Below are 19,575 nucleotides of genomic sequence, written 5' to 3'. Positions count from 1 at the left end.
CAATATTTGATCGGGATAAATCTATGGTGGTAATGGATAGTGGATCCTGTGGATCAGAAATCGATGTCTTAAAGGATTAGTTCCAAGAGCAAGATCTGGAAACTAACAGGCGGTCCCTTGAGTGGCCGGTGAGCCCGTGTGGGATAGCATAATTGTTTCAGATTGAGTTCTTGCTTCCGCTCCTTTTTCCAATTTGTGCAATCATGCAATTTCTTGAATCTATGGGCCAAAATGCAATGCAGAGCAATCAAGTTGAATGTCAAAACTCTAAAAATGTGAAAATTGCAAATTAAAAGACTCAAAGGTATTTTTTTAGCCTAATTCAAGCCTATGTGCTAGTCGCATGCTATTGATATGTTATCGACAGTTATCCTATGTATATAAGCTGCCCTGAGCGAATCGGCGCCCTACTTGGACTTAGGCATTGACTCACGGAGATTTTATATCTCACCCGTTGTTGTTAACCATTTTTCGGGACTCTAGTGATGGGGAGATTGTTACGAGGTGGACGTAAATGTTAGCTTCTTTTTGAGTAGTATAGAATAGTGTTAACCCCAACCCCGATCTGGTATCTTTTGATGGTTGTAGAAAGTGGCCCTAAGATAGGGCTTGTATATACGTATTTCCCAGGGTTAACGAGATAAATAAATAAAATTATCTTTTGCTATTGTTGATTGTTGGTTGCCTATTGACTGTCCCTATTGCTTTTAATATTGTGCAGGGAAGTAGCACGTTCCGCATGTGCTTAATTTAAAAGATAAAATAAATGGATCGGTGACGCGTCCTAGGACGTCACAACTTAACGACCGCGTAAGGATGTTGACGTCCCGAAGGGAGCGGGCCGTGACAAAATTGGGTCAAACCAATTGAATGTGGTCATTTCTCAATTTTTGTGAATTTTGGGAATTTTTTTGGAATTTTTCCTATCTTTTCTATTTTTTAAGAAAATTTTTATGATTTTTTTTCTATTTTTATTGATTTTTCTATGTTTTTATCATTCTTTGTTAATTTTTTGGACCGGATTGAACCGGCCCTCGTGAATTGAACCACCTGGTCCAGACTTTATCGATCCTGAATCGGCCTAAACAACACGCTTTTTCTCTTTTTTTTATTTATTTCTAATTTTTTAAAAAATTTTATATATTTTTTGAAAATCGAAAATTTTAAATATTAGATCCTACGGTCCGGGTGCGCCCATGTGGCTAAGCTACGACCCTCGAATCGGCTAACTAAAATCTATGACTCATATTAAATGAAGACTCGATCTAGACCTTCCGATCTAATAACCAAAATGGACGGTCGGGATTGGACGGCGAGACCAATTACGGACCGTCCGATTAGAAATTCTATTTTTTAATTTTCAAAAATTATTTTTTATTCTAAAAATTAATTTTAATTTTCGAAAATTCCCAGATCATGATACGTGGCCTAATGCCAACAATGCGATATGGGTTTTTATTTTCTATTTATTTTTTTGAAATCGGTTATAACGGCTAAGCTAACGTGGGCGCCACGTATCGTGCCACGTGGAGCCACGTCAACGCCAAGTCCGCATTAACTAGGTCAATAGACGTTGACCAAGTCAATTTTGGCTAGAGAAGATGACCGGCCCCGGCGTTCCCTTGCCGGCGCCTTATTGAAGACTAATTCCGATAGCTACAGACTACCAAATCGCATGATTCCAATGCCATTTGAATCCTTGGACTGTCCTCTACAACATACATCAAGCTCAAGCTAGCAAAATGACCTACCATGAACCTATGACTCCGGCTGAAGCTATTCTGCGGCGAGAGCTCACCCTAGCCATTCTCTATGCGATCTAACTAATCTAATCACTCGGGAAGCATCACAGAGGTTCTAGAAAGCTTACCCGACTATCGCGATAGGCATGATTTGGCCTAAATCAAGCTCGACGACTCACGACCGATCGGTGATAATTGAAGGTCGACACGAGGTTTCAATCAACGAAAATGGACAAACCATACATGGATGTGATCAATGGAGTTCAAGGAACAAATCAAGACCAATAGTACACAAAATGATCCACTAGAACGTGAGATACCATTGAGATCGAGACAGAGCTGAGAAGCAATCTCACCGTTTTTTGAGTTCTCGGGCCGATCAAACGTGTCAAAGATCTTCTTTAGACCTTCAAGAAGCTAGAATGGCCGGCAGCGAGCTTCGGTTTCATCGGAGATGGCCTGGCGAGGTCTCGGCAGATCCGGCGAAGATGAACTCCAATTGCGATTGCTCAAGGTCTCTCTCTCTCTCTCTCTCTCTCTCTCTCTCTCTCTCTCTCTCTCTCTCTTCCTGTGATGTTTTTAAACAAAATGGCCTCTTTCCAGCAATAAAAAATGTGTGAGGACTTTATAGTTGAGATTTTGAAAAATTAACGAGCGGGAGGGTAAGCTCGCCAACTATTCCGCACGTATCATCACATGCAAAATGGTCACCAAAGACGGGTCGTCGACAGGAACAAACGACAATTCAATTTGGTCCTACGGCGTGCTCAATTTCTTGCGAATTTAGCACTAATTTGGTCTGTATTTGGTCTAAGTGTGGCCATTCCACAAATCGACTTCGTCGTCGTCGCTCCGGTGAACCTAGGCCGTCGGAGCTAACTCAATCGAAGCGGATTGAAGTGTTCTTCAAAACCATCCCGACTCAAGGGAGTGCTTCTTGGATGGTGCAGAAAGTCTATGAGCCAAAAAAGACGAGCCCGCCTAAGCCCTTTACTCTGCTCCCACTCCCAATGTCAAAGCTACTCCCGAGGTTGCTAGAAGGAAGGTTGTTGGCTAAGAAACCGCCAAGGGCTAATCCGCCTAGATTCCCCGGCTTTGACGAGACCCGCAGCTATGTATACCACATGGGAGAAAAGGGCTATAATGTAGATAATTATTGAGCCCTATAGTAGGACGTTCAAGCCCTCATCGACAATAACCTACTAGAGTTCGACGGGATGGACCCTAAGGTCCGAGAGAACACTTTACCGGATCATGCAATGAACGTCGTGTTCGACGTTGACCTATGGGATAATCTGGAGTTTATCATGGACGTACCTAAGTTAAATGCATTACTAGCTCTAGCTTCACGGTACCCAGAAGAAGGCAGCATCTTAGAAGAACAAAAACTGTTGTGCTCAGCCAATATGGTTAGCATGGGCATTATTGGCAAGCTTGAAGACCCTACTTTCATAGGGCTTTATGTGGAAGTTGATGTAGCTTCAAATGAGTTTGTCATGAAGGCTACCAGAGGGGAATCATGGAGAACTCCCTCTGGATACTTGCTGAATGTGAAAGACATTTAAGAGATAGAAGAGTCGGATGAATACGAGAGGTGTTTGGAAAAGGTGCGCCAGGGCGATACGAAGCGCATGATAGAGGTCATCAAATAGGCAAGATAGTCAACAATCTCGAACAGGATAGTGGAGGTTACAACTTTAAAGTTCTGTACTCGGTCCCTCCAAGTTTCTACATAGATCTAGAAGATGTAGTTCGGGACAGTTGGGGAGGTATGGATGACCCGAAAGAGCAAGGAATTGCCGAGGCAATTGATGAAGCAACCCAAACACCTTTACGAAACACGTAAGAGAACTAATGGATTCAGATGAGACTAGTGAACATGGAAACGCAATTGGCCAATCTAGTGAATATTTTGACCGACTTGATCCGACATGTGATGAACAACACACCACTGGAAAGCAACATGTTGCGATAAAGGACTTAGGCGGTCAACGTATGTTGACCGGTCAACACTAACGTAGCGCCACGTCGCCTTTGCTGCCCCCTTTCAAAAAAAGAAATAAAAATCTGATCGGAAATCCGTGGGATAGCTACATGTCGCGATCCGGCTATTTTCCAAAATTATAAAAGGATTTTTCATAATTTAAAATGATTTTTAAAAAATGTGATCCGACGGCCACGGTTATGCCAAGTGGCATGGGAAGAACCGTCGGATCGGTCATTTTTAATCAGATTTTTAAATCTAGATCGGACGCACTAGGGGAGGCCACATGGCACATCACGAAACATCTAATAGGGTTATTTTCGGATAATCAGAAAATGGATTAAAAAATGAAAAAAAAATTGAAAATACAAAAACTACATTGTTTTAGATTGGTCCGACCCTTACGGTCCGGGTCGAGTGCCCGAGAGGTGTGGGCTAGGTTGACCCTGTCCGGAAATTTTTTTTTTAATAATTAAAAAATCATAAAAATAAAAAATAATAAAAAAAAATCCCAAAAAATTGAAAAAATTCAGAAAAATCCCAAAAAATAGAAAATGGCCACACTCAACTGGTCAAGACTTATTTTGGGTATTTTGACATCCGATCCTTCCAAAAATGATGATTTTGTCCTTCTCGCAAATTGTCTCCAAATTTTCCCAAATTACCCCAGGCCTCTAGTCACACATTCTCTAAGCTCTTAGGACTATACTAAGAGACTCTTGATTTATACTAATGTGCTTTCCTTGTGTATTTAATTGTGCATTTATTTTATTGACAGTAGCCGATAGGATTAGTCTTCTGATCCGTATGAAACCCCGATTCGGACGTACCTTACCTAAAATTCGCGTCTACATGAAATCTTAATTAGGATGATCACTCACATTAGGTACCGAAAGGGCCTTGGTAATTACACCAACGTAACCAAATCTCCGAACCTAGATCTTTGGTTCCATAGAACCGAGCGAGCTCTCCCAATCGCTCGGTGAGGTTTCCGATCTACCTTCCAAGAAAGACCGGTGGCGAATCCAAATGGATGCACACGTTGCACATGCCACTCCGACCACATTAAGTTCTAACTCGACCGACTCTTATTGTCGACACCCCAAAAACAAATTACTCTTGTCCCGATTTGGTATGGGCCTGGGACAAGCTTAACGAAAAAAAAAAAAAAAAAGAAGAAAGAAAATTTTAAAACTTTTCACAAATGTCCATGTCATGTACTTGTATGACGACCAATATCCACATCAGCAATTTCTAGCTATAATTGGTCAAATTGATTGAACCGACAAAATGTCAAAATATTTAGAACTCATTTGACAATATTAAAAAGTTTATGATTAAATTTACGCTCTCATTTTGGCTAAACCACTTCTTTTTTCAATTAATAGACCGAAATGCGCCTCTCTCTTCAATTTATTATTTCTTTTTTTATCAACCTAACCAACATAAATACATTTTGTTTTATTTTCTCTCCTAAATTATCATTTTCACAATATAAATGTCATATTACACCCAATACAATATCCTCTTATCATGCATCATGTTATCACTTTGCCTAGGGAAAATAGTTATTTTTAATTTATGGTAGCATTTTTTTAATTATAAAAGTTGTATAAAAGGTTATGAAAACATAATTAACTACCTACTTTTTATGAAATAGCTTAAGGAAAAATTTAGTCTAAAGTTGAAAATCAAAATTCAATCTAATTATTTAGCAGATTTTGAACTTGTGAGTAATTTTTGAAATAAATTTGAAGGCTTGTAAGGTGAAACATTATTGATATGTGCTTTCGTTTTAGCTTTTCACAATTTAATTTGAATTGCAAGATGGGTTGAAAATTTATTTATGTATTTTGCATTTTCAAACTTGTATAAATCGATATTTTTACCTTTTTCATTGCAAGAGTTTTTTTTTTATGTCAGACATTGCAGGAGATGAACAACAAGTTTTTTAGAGGCCTCCTGCATTAAATATAAATATATTTAACATTTTCCATATCTTGATCAATTCTTCTTTTCGATTTTTTCATCAAGTTAGGCTAAATAATTAAATTAAATTTTAGTTTTCTCCTTTGAAATATAGTTTTTTACTCATTCCTATTAGGAAAAAGTCAATTAATTATGTGTTCATAAGCTATCATAAATAGAAATTTGTTGTGAATGAAAATATGAGACCATAAATTAAAATTGAAAATATTCTCTAGGCGAAATGATAATGAGATATAGTAAATTGATATACTAATGGGTGTAATGGTACATTTGTATTGTGAAATTGATAATAAATGCATTTTTGTAGATTAGCATGATAAAAAAAAAGAGAAGAAGAGGGTATTCGGCAAGTTAGTAAGAAAAAAGCAATATTTTAGTTAAAATAGAGGTGGAAATAGTGCCGCCCTTTGTCTATTGATAGAGTTTAGATTATAGGAAAATGATCTTTTATCGAGACACGAGTCTCAAGATCCAAATTCGCAATATTTTTAAGTAATAGTAATCTTTCCAAAATCAAATGAAATGAACTAATAGTTAAATCAAATGAAAGAAAATTACTGTTTTGAAATAGAACGAAATCACACTCAAACTAAAAATCGCATTTTGATTTGATTAGATTGAATTCATCCGGATATACATATATCCCATAATACTGCATTCAACAAGAATAATGGTACCAAATGGGCTTCCCCGTGTGTAACAGAAACTCCCGACTTGAATTTTTAGCTTTCGCGAGCCGGTTGAACTCTAGGCAATTACTTGACTTCACATAATACCTAGATTTTAGGACCTATTTGGTAACGTTTCTGTTCTTCTATTTCTGTTTTCCCGAACAAAAAGAATCAGAAACATGTTTGGTAATGTAAATAATTCTAATTCTGATTCTATTCCCGGGAACACTTTTGGACCAAAAATAAGAAACAAAAAAAGTTGTTTCTCCAAAAACGGAACATTTTTTAGAATAAAAAAGCCAACGATAGTCTTCTTTCACTTTTATCGGCCGCTCGTGAGATGTGGGCTTGGTCAACCCGATACGGTCCAGATAATTTTTTAATAAAATTTTTGGAAATTAATAAAAAAATAAAAAAATGATTAAAAAATCCAAAAAATGAAAAATCCATAAAAGAAATATAAAATATTGGAAAAATCAGAAAAATTCCAAAAATTCCAAACAAAAATCTCAAAAATTAAGAGATAGGTCATTTCAACTGGCCCATCCTATTTTTGATAATTTTTCCTTTCGATTTTTCCCAAATGATGATTTTATCCCTCATGGGCCAATTGTTCAAAAAAATCCCGAAAATTCCAAAAAAAAAAACTCAAAAAGTAGAAAATGGGTCCATTCAACTAGCCAATTCTATTTTTGGGGATTTTTCCTTTCTATTTTTCCTAAGAATTGCATGATTTGCTGTTGAAGTATCATGCTGCATCGATGACCATCTATATAGTATTCAAGGGTAAAACTAAGCCATCTCTGTGGCAGAGATGGATTTTATTCATTGTGAGTAATAAAAGATAGTCAGAGCCATCTCTTTTATCCTTGGCATATGCATAGCCTCAAGGGAAGAATGGGAAAATAACGATTTTAGCGTATTATCCTTCCAAGGGAAAAATCTAAAGCATCCATATTTTGTCCAAAAAAATGTCATGGTGCAAGAGGATCGCACTTGTGGGTCTAAGAAAATTCATCAAATGTAATTATGTAATTATTTGATTTAAATGGTAAATTGGGAAGAGAAATTATTTCCCAAATTCGAAATTTTGTGCGATTACCAAACGCGTTTCTATTTTGGGAATAGAAATTTTATGCGATTACCAAACGTGTTCTAATTCTCTAAAACTCATCCAGGAAAATCCATTTTAGATCTAAATTATTGGTAGCAAATCGTACAACGGATTCAGTATCTAAATTTCATTTGTTTCATAGAAAATGAATAATTTGAGAAATATTTTTCTAAAGAAAAATTGCTTGTGTTGCTTGAAATAATTTATCAATAAAAAATATTTCCATTATCAACGATAAATTATGTCTAAACTTTTTTATGAACGGTGAGAACATTATCCATTCATTCATTTTTATAAGTGATATAAGCAATCATTACCATAAAAATATTTTTCAAATTATTTATTTTCTATAAAAAAAAAAGCGGGGCCTCAGTATTGCGAGACAAAAACCATAACACTTAGCGCAGATTAGTCGGGCGTTCATTCTTCTTTACCAATTACGTTATGTGTCAAACGCCCATGAGAAGTTGACCAAAAAAAAAGGCCCATTAGAACAATACGTTTTAGAATAAAGGGCAATTGTTTGGGGGCTAGGCCCGAGCCCCCTTTATATCTGTCCTTTGCGGTTTACAGTCAAATTACTACATTTATATTACTATGCGAATTTTAATAGTATTATTCTTAAGCCAAGCTAAATATAATATTTGATATATAATCTTAAATCAGCAATCCCCCAAGTTTATCCTTGATTCAAAAGTGCACTAGGTTACTTTGTGAAGCAACAATGGACCTATTCCCACCTCCTAAACTCCAACTTTCCTTCAAAACCCCCTAAAAAAAAATCCCAACTTTCCTAAAGCGACAAGAATCAATATGCAAGAATGGTAATTAGATAGCAACTAGCCGTGAATTCTAATGGCGGAACAAGTGATTAGTATGCGAAAATCCCATCGTTTCCCCGATAAATTCATGTTATTCAATAGTTAAAAGTTGTATAGGATATTTTTCGGATTCATGAAGTGCTACCAAAGAGCTTTCAATAGTTGTTGACACTTAAATTTTAATTTTTAGGAATTCATTCATTTAAGCATAAAATGAGGATTAGTCATAGTTCTCACAAAAAATAATTTTTCATGCATAGCATATTTATTTTCTGTTAGTCATGCATTGTCATTCAGGCCATAGGCAAAGTAATTGAACTTAATCTAACATGCGATTGGACCGAAAACAGTTCAAAATTTCCAATTAAATATAAGAGGAGGGAGTGCCGAATTTTTCTGAGCTAATTGGACTCATTTTCAAGCTTAATCTAGTCCATTCGAGCTTAATTAATAAGGCTTGTAGTTTGATGTCCATTATTTGAAATGAGCCTTAATTGAGCCCAAAAATTTGAGTCGAGCCCACCACTTGATCGAGAAAAAATTGACAAGGCCATGAGCATAGGGGTGGCCGAATTTGCATATGGGTCTAGACCTAATTCAAGCTCAAATCAACCCATTTAAGTTCTTATAATTGCAAAAGGCTCTTAGTTAATTACCCATTTGATTAGCTAAGGTCCAATGAGGTCCGAAATCACAAAACGAGCCCACAAGACAAGAAGAATTCGGCCATTTCATCCTCATCATTCATTTGGCCGAAAATTGATAGAGTCCTAGTGAGATTGGACACTTCCAGGATAGGATTTGGTCAAGAGTTTCATTAGTTAAGGGGTCTTATTTTAATAGGTGTCTTAGGAAACTAAAACTCTATCATTATTTAGTGAATAATAGAGAGTTTTAGTGAATTGGGACTCTTAGAATCAAATGGCTCACATTAGATCCCGTGCCGGATAGAACTCTCGATCCGACAATCCTAAATGAGTCCTACTCCTACTAGAATTCTAAGCTCGAGCTCTATATATACAATGGTTTGGTTCAAGCTCGGGAGGTCGGCATTTTGTGAGCTCCACACATTCAGAAGGTTTAGAGAAATTTCAAGAGATAGAGAGGGAGTCACGGCCGAAGTTCCATCCTATCGGTAGCCTGGAGCAATTTCACGCCAATCAACCGTACGTTGCCATCCATGCTCCGATCGACTCGTGCCAGGTACCACTGTCATGCCCGCGTACCCTAGCGCTCGCCACATCCCTTTACGATCATCATACTGCGGGATTCGGACGATGACAAAACTCAAATTAGATGTACACGCAGAAGTAAACAAATAACCCCGACAAACAAAAGGTACATCGAGGTACCCCATACATAATTAACATATGCATCAAAGGTTTACAGGAAGGTCGGGTCAAAATACAACAGGCGTCCACTTGGTCTCGTCAAAAGTCTCTAGCAAAAGACAACCAAGATCCCGGATCCTAACACCACTACACCGAACTATCGGTCTCATCTTCATCCTTGTCTTGGTCCGCTTCAGGGTCGTCGGAAGAACCGCCGGATCGTACCTTGGTGGCATTCTCCTCCTCCTCCTCCTTCGAGTCAGAAACCTCAATCACTTCTATGTCCTCCTCAACTTTATGAGTACTCTCCAGGATATTCGTCGATCCAACCATACTAATTTTCAGCTCTACGTCGTCTAGGATAGGGTGACATCAATTGGGCACGACTCCTCTAGGGACCTCTATTGGCTTTAGCGGACTCGTTGTAATGTTCCTAACCCGACGATACCATGCCTCATAACGATGAGGTGCTAAATGTTCCTTTCCTTCATCCACCCAGACGATAGTACACTTCCTAATGTACACAAACCCTCTACCATCGGGAAATTCATCAAAAGTGGAGGTCATCTCCTTGGGGTCTCTCGTGCAACCTGGTAGCATTTTCGAGGTCCGGAGTCTAAAAAAAAGAATCCCACAATGAGGTGAGAATAAATCTCGAGAAATCAACCCTAACCCAAGACTAAGCCACTAGTACCTCCAAACTACTTCTCAATTCAAAGACGTCTGAAGATGTCAATAAAATCATTATAGATATGATGTAGGCGCAAACATAAACATTGACAATTTAAACAATCGCAATAACCAGGCATTCAAGTGATTCGAACCGAGCTCTACATACTAGTACAAGAATCTTATTTTTTTTATATCAAGATCCGAGTAATAATGCATCAAGCTATCCCGATGTACTTGGCAATACCCGTGTAATAACGCATCGGGTTTATATATATAATTGCTAGGACCCGCGTAATAACGCATCGGGTCAAATCCCGCGTTTAACGCCTCGGGATAATATCAAAACCCCGCGTCATAATGCCTCAAGGTACAAATAGTCTCATAACCCGCGTCATAACGCATCGGGTTAATACAACTCATATATTCGCAAGTCGATCGATCAAACTTAACATCGGTCAAAATATTTTCCATTGGCCAATGGTTCACAAATACGATTCTCATTTCAAACAACTTCATGATCGAGTACGGCTTGACTTAACGAGCATTTAATCCATAGCACACGAGAATACTCAAGGCCACATTACACTAGGCCCGGCACAAATTGCACCACCATGCAATCAAGTCAACAAGAATAATTCTCGTCAATTCAATCATAATTCATTCTCGTTCCATACAAAGGATTAAATATCATACAGTCATTCAATTCATTCGATTATGGATAATTCAACTCATAAATCACCCAATTAGATCACAAATTGGTCCCTTAGTACCCTAATGTCTTAATAAAAGGTTAAGGGTAACTTACCTTTTCAATTGAGCTAGCCACGACCTTTCGGTCAAGCGTCCAAGTCCAAAATCAATTCTGTTCAAAACAGGGCAGAGTGCGATTTAGGTTCAATCACGCCGTTTAGCCACAAAACTACCTCTAATCGTCAATCCACTGCATATACTCCTCAATAACACATTTATATACGTCGTAGCATGTCTAAACGAAAAATTCAAGCCAAGGCGACACCAATTCCAGCCTTGAACAGAACCAGACAGCACTTTCCCAGAACAGAGCAGAAACCGGTTCTGCTTATACCATTTCCAACAGTCCATAATTTCATCATAAGCTCCAAATTAATGTGAAATCAACTTGCTAAAACCTTATTCTATATGTATCATGGGTTCACCGAAAATTTGAAGTCAAAATAAGACTTTGAAGATCTCCAATTCATCCAATTCTTTCAGACATACAAACAGGCAGTTTTTGCTCCTCAAAAACCATCTCCATTCAGCCATGATTACTCATCAATCCTCAACTAAATTTGCAATCCTAACTCAGCCAAATCAAGTACCATATGTCTAGAACATCCCACAAAAATTTTGAAGCAAAATGAGCTCTTAAAACCGTTGTAAGAGAGCTCTCTCTCAAATTGGGTCAGATTCAATCCCGACTGGACCTTTGTCCATTCAATCAGACCTACAGGAAATTCTAATGGGAAAAAATTTGTTCATAATATGTCCCTAGAAATATAAGACGATAAGCTTTCAAATGGAGGTGGTCTCACCTTAATCCGACGTCAAACGAAGGAGATATGGCCGGAGCAGTGAAGGGCATTGGGGCTGGACGGGTTGAGCGACTTTCTGTGGGTGAACAAAATGAGGAGAAAAATGGGGTTAACATGAAGAACAAGGGTGGGGATGATCTTCAGCTGAACAAAAAGGATGAGAGAGAGTTAAATGCTAATTATATGCTTAGTCCAAAGGTGAATAGTTAAGCGCATGGGTCAATGAAGTATAAATATCCAATTTGTCTCTTATCCAAGAATTTCATCTAGAAGGTTTGATCCTCATTGACTCTCTCTCTCTCTCTCTCTCTCTCTCTCTCTCTCTCTCTCTCTCACCAGCAAATTTTCAGCAGCTAAGGTGTACAAAAGATCGGAATACCCCGTAGCTCACTTAAGGTAAGGTTAATGCTTGAGGGGTAAAATGGTCATTTTACACTTGTCCAAAAATTCTGATTTTTTTCCAGACCAAATTACTATCGATGAGGCGACATCCAATTCAAAACCAAAATTGGAATTCTTCATTTCCATTTTCCCAGTTTCGAGAATCCATCTCTTGATTCATTTTCCTTCGAACGTAACTTCGGTTCATCTCCAATCGACGGGCGGCTTTTGCAGCGATATTACGCGTATCGACTCAATGATTTTCATCACTCCTAGGCTTACTCAAGTCATGGTCATTTTGGTTGTCATGTAATTGCGAAGATTTATTACTAGTCCATTAGATCTCGATTGTCAGAATCTGATTTAGGAAAATTTCGCAAATTATACATTGGTTAAGCGGAATCACCCGTGCTCCAATCGTATAACACTAGCAAAGGATTCCATAGTCGTTCATAGATCGACTTTTACCGGCTCTAAATATTCCCTTGGCAATCCTTATGATCAAAATGCCAATTCTCATTCGAGTTTCGTAGGTCCACGTACATTGTCGTGCTTTAGCCTTTTCCTTTTTGGTCGGTATAATCGGGATTGATCGGATCCCGGAGAAATAAAACTGAAGTACATGGGTAGATAATCTTTATTCAATAGTCTCGAAATGGTACGAAATTCAGAATGTCACAACCACAATGTTCAGCATTCGACGATCTACCACCAACCACCGACGGCAAATCAATCCAACATTTGGAGCTTCCTGTCCAAGCCTGCAACTTCACTACCGAATATGTCGTTCTATCTTGTCATCCAGCCTTTGTATCGCTCTTGTTCAACTCCGATTTGAGGCTAATCATTCTTCATTTATACATTATTTGAAATTCTAATCCTTCTATTATCTGTGCTAGATTGTTTGGCATTAATTTCAAGTGAATCGGACTCAAAAAGGGGGAAGTTCGTGCGGTAAACTCCAAGCTACGCGCGCTAGAAATTTGATGTTGAAAAGGTAATTATTCTAAACTTATGGTTGCTAATCTATGCATATTTGCTTGGAGATTTGCATTGATGTTCTTACAATGTCTTGAACATACCCGATTAGCAATCGAAAGTAAAGAAACATTCAACTTTTTCTGTCAAATTCATGCTAGCACCGAAAATTGAATTGATGATGCAAAAATCTAATCTTTTCGAGTAAGCTTAATCTGTTCATGAGTTGATTGAATCTTGTGCTAATTTTGAGATTTGACGAAATTTAATTGGAATAATCTTTTCTCAAGATAACAGATGAATTCATCAATTCTTTCCAAGAGCAAATCGAGCTAATTAAGAGGATAAGAATTTGTGGATGAAATCTGAGATTTTTGCTTCACAATCATCTCTTGGCCGAATTGCATGATACGGATAACCCATTTTGGTTGAATCGACCCTATCTCATAATTATTTGATGATTATCTCATGCCATGGATGATGATTGTTTACTTGAACTTTATCTATTTTGCGAGAATAACTAAATTGGATAACATCCGATTTATCTTGGATAATATTTGGCATTGGATTGTTACCTCATGCTTATCTATGTTCGAATTATATTGTCTCTTATAGTTTCATGATATATTTGATTCGAGATAAGATTTGATCAGATTGAATGTTTATTTTATTTTATTTTAGAATTATCCCAAACAATCTTCCAACCTTAAAGATAATTTTCTCAAAAAATGAATTGGATTTTGGATGAAGAAAAGTGGGCCCTCACTCAACAATTTCGGCCACCCCTCTTTGAATATTTGAAATTTTCATTTAATTGACTCATTTTTATTTTATTTTTTTCCTAATTGTTTGTTATAAAATTTGCACATTTTTAAACAAACATGTTCATAATATATGTTCCCCTATGTGTCTAGACCCTTCGAAAAATTAAATTGCATGCCTTAGCCATGATCTTATGGAATGTGGTGGCAATTTAGTATACGACTTTGTGTTCTTTCCCTTTGGCAAAAGGGACGTTGTCGTCTTGTACCCCTATCCACATACCGGCTCGAATCTTTGAGGATGTAGCGAATAAAAATTCTTCTTTGACCCGGATCTTTGGGAATAAGTGAATTGTTTAGGAAAAATTCAGAATGTAAAGGTATATTATGTGCATTTTTGTGTAATTTTGTTCAAATTTTTGTTTTCTTTTGAATGTTTCTTTTTTCTGGTATTTAATCTGAAAATACAAAAAATATAAAAAATCAAATCATTTTATCATGCGGTCCTCATGTCACATTTTTCTAATAAAATAAATCAAATCACATTGAACAATCGAAAGGGATTTTTTCATGAAATTGGTACCGAAAAGGCATTAATTTTTCAAATTATCGTAATCGAGTCCCCGAACTCACTTTCTCTAGTTCGTAGGGATAAAATAGTTGTTCCGCTATTTTATATAGGTTTCTAATCAACCTACCGTAAATAATTAGTGGTAGCTCCAATTAAATAATTTTTCATGAATTGAACCTAAGTTGCGATTTGGTAGGACTTGGGGAGGGTCCAAGTTAGGTTAGTTAATTTAATTGACCTAATAATCCATTAGCCTGATTTTAGGTCACGACAATAGTAATTCCCAATTAGACTCATGGAAGTTTCATCATCTTTGACAATACCCGCAAGGATTTAGGTATCACATACGCCCACTTTATAACATGTTAAAATATGTCTCGAGTTTAAATCCGTGAAGAAAATCCGATCTAAGTAGAAATCCAAATCAATGGATGGCTTATGTTTTGATGTTTTTGAACAATAAGAAATCACCATACTATTTTTCAAGTTAGAAATGGATCCCTAAGTTGAGTTGGCTAGTCATAAAAGATATTCAAAAAAATTGGAATTCTACTCGGTTAGTACACATGGAGAAAACAAGAAAAGTGTTAAGAGTTTTTCTTTGTGAAAAATTGCAAGATTACTGGTGGGTTTGCTTTAAGTGCAATTTAAGATTAAGAAACACTTGAACGATTGAGGGATTTTAACTTTGTAATCCTACATATTCGTAGTAGATTTCTTCGTAATTAGCTCTTTCAGTAGAGCAAAGTACCAACGCTTGAATTGAACCATGTCAATCCCTAGTAATCTTTGTCTTTTTCTCATTAGTTTCTTTTGTAACTTTTTTCTTCTCGCGCCAAATTTAAATTGCAAGATCATTATTTCACAATAATATCATTCGTTCGATCCACCAAGTGAACATTCCAAATACATTGAACTTCCATCCAGTCAATTATTTTAGGACAACAATCTTGAACCCACCAAACATATCGAGGACAAGGAAACAAGAAAATCATCTATTGCGACACACGAGGCCAATAAATTATGGCATTATCTGGAGGAAAACCACATGGGGTGCTTGCAAGAGCAACAATCTCAATTCACTTGCCTAAAGAAGATTGTTATTTTGAATTTATGGTCTCATTTTTTTTAATTATAAAAGTTATATAAAAGGTTATGAACACACAATTGACAACCTATTTTTTATGAAATAGTTTGAGGAAAAATTTAGTCCAAAGTTGAAAATTAGAATTCAATCTAATTATTTAGGAGATTTTGACCCCGTAGGTAATTTTCGAAATAAATTTGTAGGCTTATAAAATTAAACACCATTGATATGTGCTTTCTTTTCATCTTTTCACATTTTAATTTGAATTGCAAGGTGGGTTGAAATTTATTTATGTATTTTGCATTTTCAAACTCGCATCAAATTTTTTTTAGGGGAAAGGTTTAAGCATATTTTAACGTTTTGATCCACTTGCTATGAGATTGAATTTACAATCGATATTAATTACTTTTTTCATTGCGGGAGTTGAAAAATAAGTTTTTTAGCAACCTCTTGCATTAAATAAAAATATATTTAACCTTTTCCGTATTTTGGTCAATTTTTCTTTTTGATTTTTTTATCAAAGTCAGCTAAATAATTAAATTAAATTTTATTTTTCAGCTTTAAAATATAGTTTTTTACTCACACTATTACGGAAAAGGCAATTACTTTTGTGTTCATAAGATATCATAAATAGAAATTTGTTGTGAATAAAAATGTAATATCATAAATTAAAATCAAAAACATTCTCTAGGCAAAATGATAATGAGATATGGTAAATTGATATAGTGATGGGTGTAATGGAAGATTTGTCTTGTGAAATTGATAAGGGGGATGACAGAAATAAATACAGTTTTGTGGATTAGCATGATAAAAAAAAAATTGAAGAGAAAGAAGAGGGTATTTCGGCAAGTTAACAAGAAAAAAAGGAGTGTTTTAGCTAAAACGGGGGTGGAAATAGCAATGCCCACTGTCTAATTTGATCGAGTTTACATTATAGGAAAATGATCTTTTGTCGGGACAAGAGTCTCAAAATCCAAATTCTCCATATTTTTAAGTAACAGTTACCTTTTCAAAATTAAACGAAATGAACTAATAGTAAAGTCAAATGAAAAAAAAATTACTGTTTTGAAATAGAACGAAATCACACGCGCACTTAAAAATCACCTTTTGATTCGATTAGATTGAATTCATCCAACTATACATATATGCCATTAGATTGCATTCAACAAGAATAGTGGAACCGAATGGGCTTCCCAATGTGTAACAGAAACTCTTGACTTAAATTTTTAGCTTTCGCAGGCCACTTGACCTCTAGGCAATTAATTGACTTCACATAATGCCGAGATTTCCAATGTTCTCAATCGAACTAAGAAATTATTGGTGGCAAAACCTACAACGGATTCAGTATTTAAGTTCCGTTTATTTCACGAAAAATAAATAATTTGAAAAAAAATTCCTGAAAAAAAATCGCTTGTGTCACTTGAAATAATTAGTCAATCAAAAATATCTAATGTGAAAATATTTTTCATTCATTCATTTTTGTCAGTGATATAAGCGATCATTACCAAAATTTTTTTTTTAAATTATTCATTTTCTATGAAATAAACAGGCCTTACCATTGCAATGCAAAAACTGTAACACTGTGCAGATTAGTCGGGTGTTCATCCTTCTTTGCCAATTACGTTATGTGTCAAAGGCCCATGAGAAGTTGACAAAAAAAAACGGCCCATTAGAACAATACTTTTTAGAATAAAGGCAATTGTTTGCGGGCTAGGCCCAAGCCCACTTTGTATCGGTCCTATGCGGTTTGCAATCAAATCACTACATTAATATTACTGTGCGAATTTTAATTCTTAAGCCAAGCTAAATATAATATCTGATATATAATCTTAAATCAACCATCCCCCAAGTTTATCCTTGATTCAAAAGGGCACTAGGTTACTTTGTGAAGCAGCAATGGACCTATTCCTACCTCCTAAACTCCTACTTTTCCTTTTCAACCAAAAAAAAAAAAAATTCCAACTTTCCTAAAGCGAAGAGAATCAATAAGCAACAATGGTAATTAGATAGTAGCAAGCCGTGAATTCTAATGGTGGAAGTGATTAGTATGCGAAAATCCCGTCGCTTCGCCTATAAATTCGTGTTATTCAACACTTAAAAGTTGTATAGCATTTTTTTTTAATTCATGAATTGCTACCAAAGAGCTTTCCATAGTAATTCCCAATTAGATTCATGGAAGTTTCATCATCTTTGACAATACTCGTAAGGATTTAGGTATCACATACGCCCACTTTATAACCTGTTAAGAATATGTCTCGCGTTTGTGTCGGTGAAAAAAATTCGATCTAAGTAGAAATCCAAATCAATATATGGCTTATGTTTTGATGTTTTTGAACAATAAGAAGTCACCGTATTATTTTTCAAGTTGGAGATGGATCACTAATTTGAGTTGGCTAGTCATAAAATTCAAAAAATTGGAATTCTACTCAATTAGTACGCACTAGAGCAAACAAGAGAGGTGTTACAGTTTTTCTCAATGAGGTTTCTTGAGTGAATTCTTTGTGAAAAATTGTAAGATTACTGGTGTGTTCACTTTGAGTGCAATTTAAGATTGAGAAACACTTGAGCGATTGAGAGATTTTAACTTTGTAATCCTCCATATTCCTAGTAGATTTCTTTGTAAGTAGCTCTTTCAGTAGAGCAAAGTACCAATACTTGAATTGAACCATATAAATCCCTAGTAATCTTTATCTTTTTCTCATTAATTTCTTTTGTAACTTTTTTCTTCTCACGTCAAATTTGAATTGCAAGATTATTATTTCACAATAATATCATTCGTTCGATCCACCAAGTGGACATTCCAAATACATTGAACTTCCATCTAGTCAATTATTTTAGGACAGCAGTCTTGAACCCACCAAACATATCGAGGACAAGGAAACAAGAAAATCATCCATTGCGAGACACGAGGCCAAGAAATTATGGCATTATTTGGAAGGAAACCTCATGGGGTGCTTGCAAGAACAACAATCTCCGAGTACCCACTTCACTAGCCACTAAGATTTATTTATTTGTTTATTTTTATCTCTAATTCTTATGGTACGACTCTTCACACAGTATCTTTGAATTAGGGATATATTACCGATAAGTAGGTTCAAAGACACTGTGCAAGACACAGGTCGACGACACGTAAGTCGAAACTCCGATAATTCATCCCGGGCGATGGACGCTACTATACAATCCTATCCGGCAGTAGCCATTCAAAGATGACGTGAAGTCTACCTTTCCTACCATCACACACCTAAGTTGAGAGAAAATATTTTTCTCCCCTTCATTCTATGGAATACTCTGGAATGTTACGTTCTAGAATTTAGACGAAGCAATTTAAGAAATTTACTCAGGTCCAATATTTTTTTTATTTTTGTCTCCAATTCTTAAGGTACTGCTCTTGGTACGGAGGAGGAAGAAGACAAAATTCAGCTTTTTAAATTATTGGGTGAAAATGAAGGGAAGGGTAGTTTCGTAATTTCAGACCAAATAATTGCTCTGACGCTGCTTGTCAACCTCCAGACATGAGCATGTGACCCAGGTCACCCACCTACGCAGCAAACAATAATGGAGGCCCATCAGCAAACACAAGCTGGCAGCTCAAGAAACAACAAAAGTTCTCCATCAATTTATTATTTGTGCCTATTTTCCATATTTCTGCACATTGGCAGAAAATAATTAACCCTTTTCCTATGAACAGTTAACATGCAAGAAACTATTTAATAAATTTACAAAAAGATATTTCTCGCCATTCGACCAATGATAAAGTAACGAGAATTCATCCGAAAAAGTTTCGGGATCAAAAGAGTTTCGAAGGCGCGATCAGAGTAAAAAAATGTAATTAGCGACTTTAGAAATGTTGTGACATAGAAATTTCTCAAACCTAAGTCATGAGCATTTTCAAATGGGGAAAAAAGTCAAAAAGAAAAGAC

This window comes from Rhodamnia argentea, chromosome 3, assembly GCF_020921035.1.
Source record: "Rhodamnia argentea isolate NSW1041297 chromosome 3, ASM2092103v1, whole genome shotgun sequence".
In the NCBI taxonomy this organism is placed as follows: domain Eukaryota; kingdom Viridiplantae; phylum Streptophyta; class Magnoliopsida; order Myrtales; family Myrtaceae; genus Rhodamnia; species Rhodamnia argentea.
Note: the sequence above shows the minus strand (reverse complement) of the source record.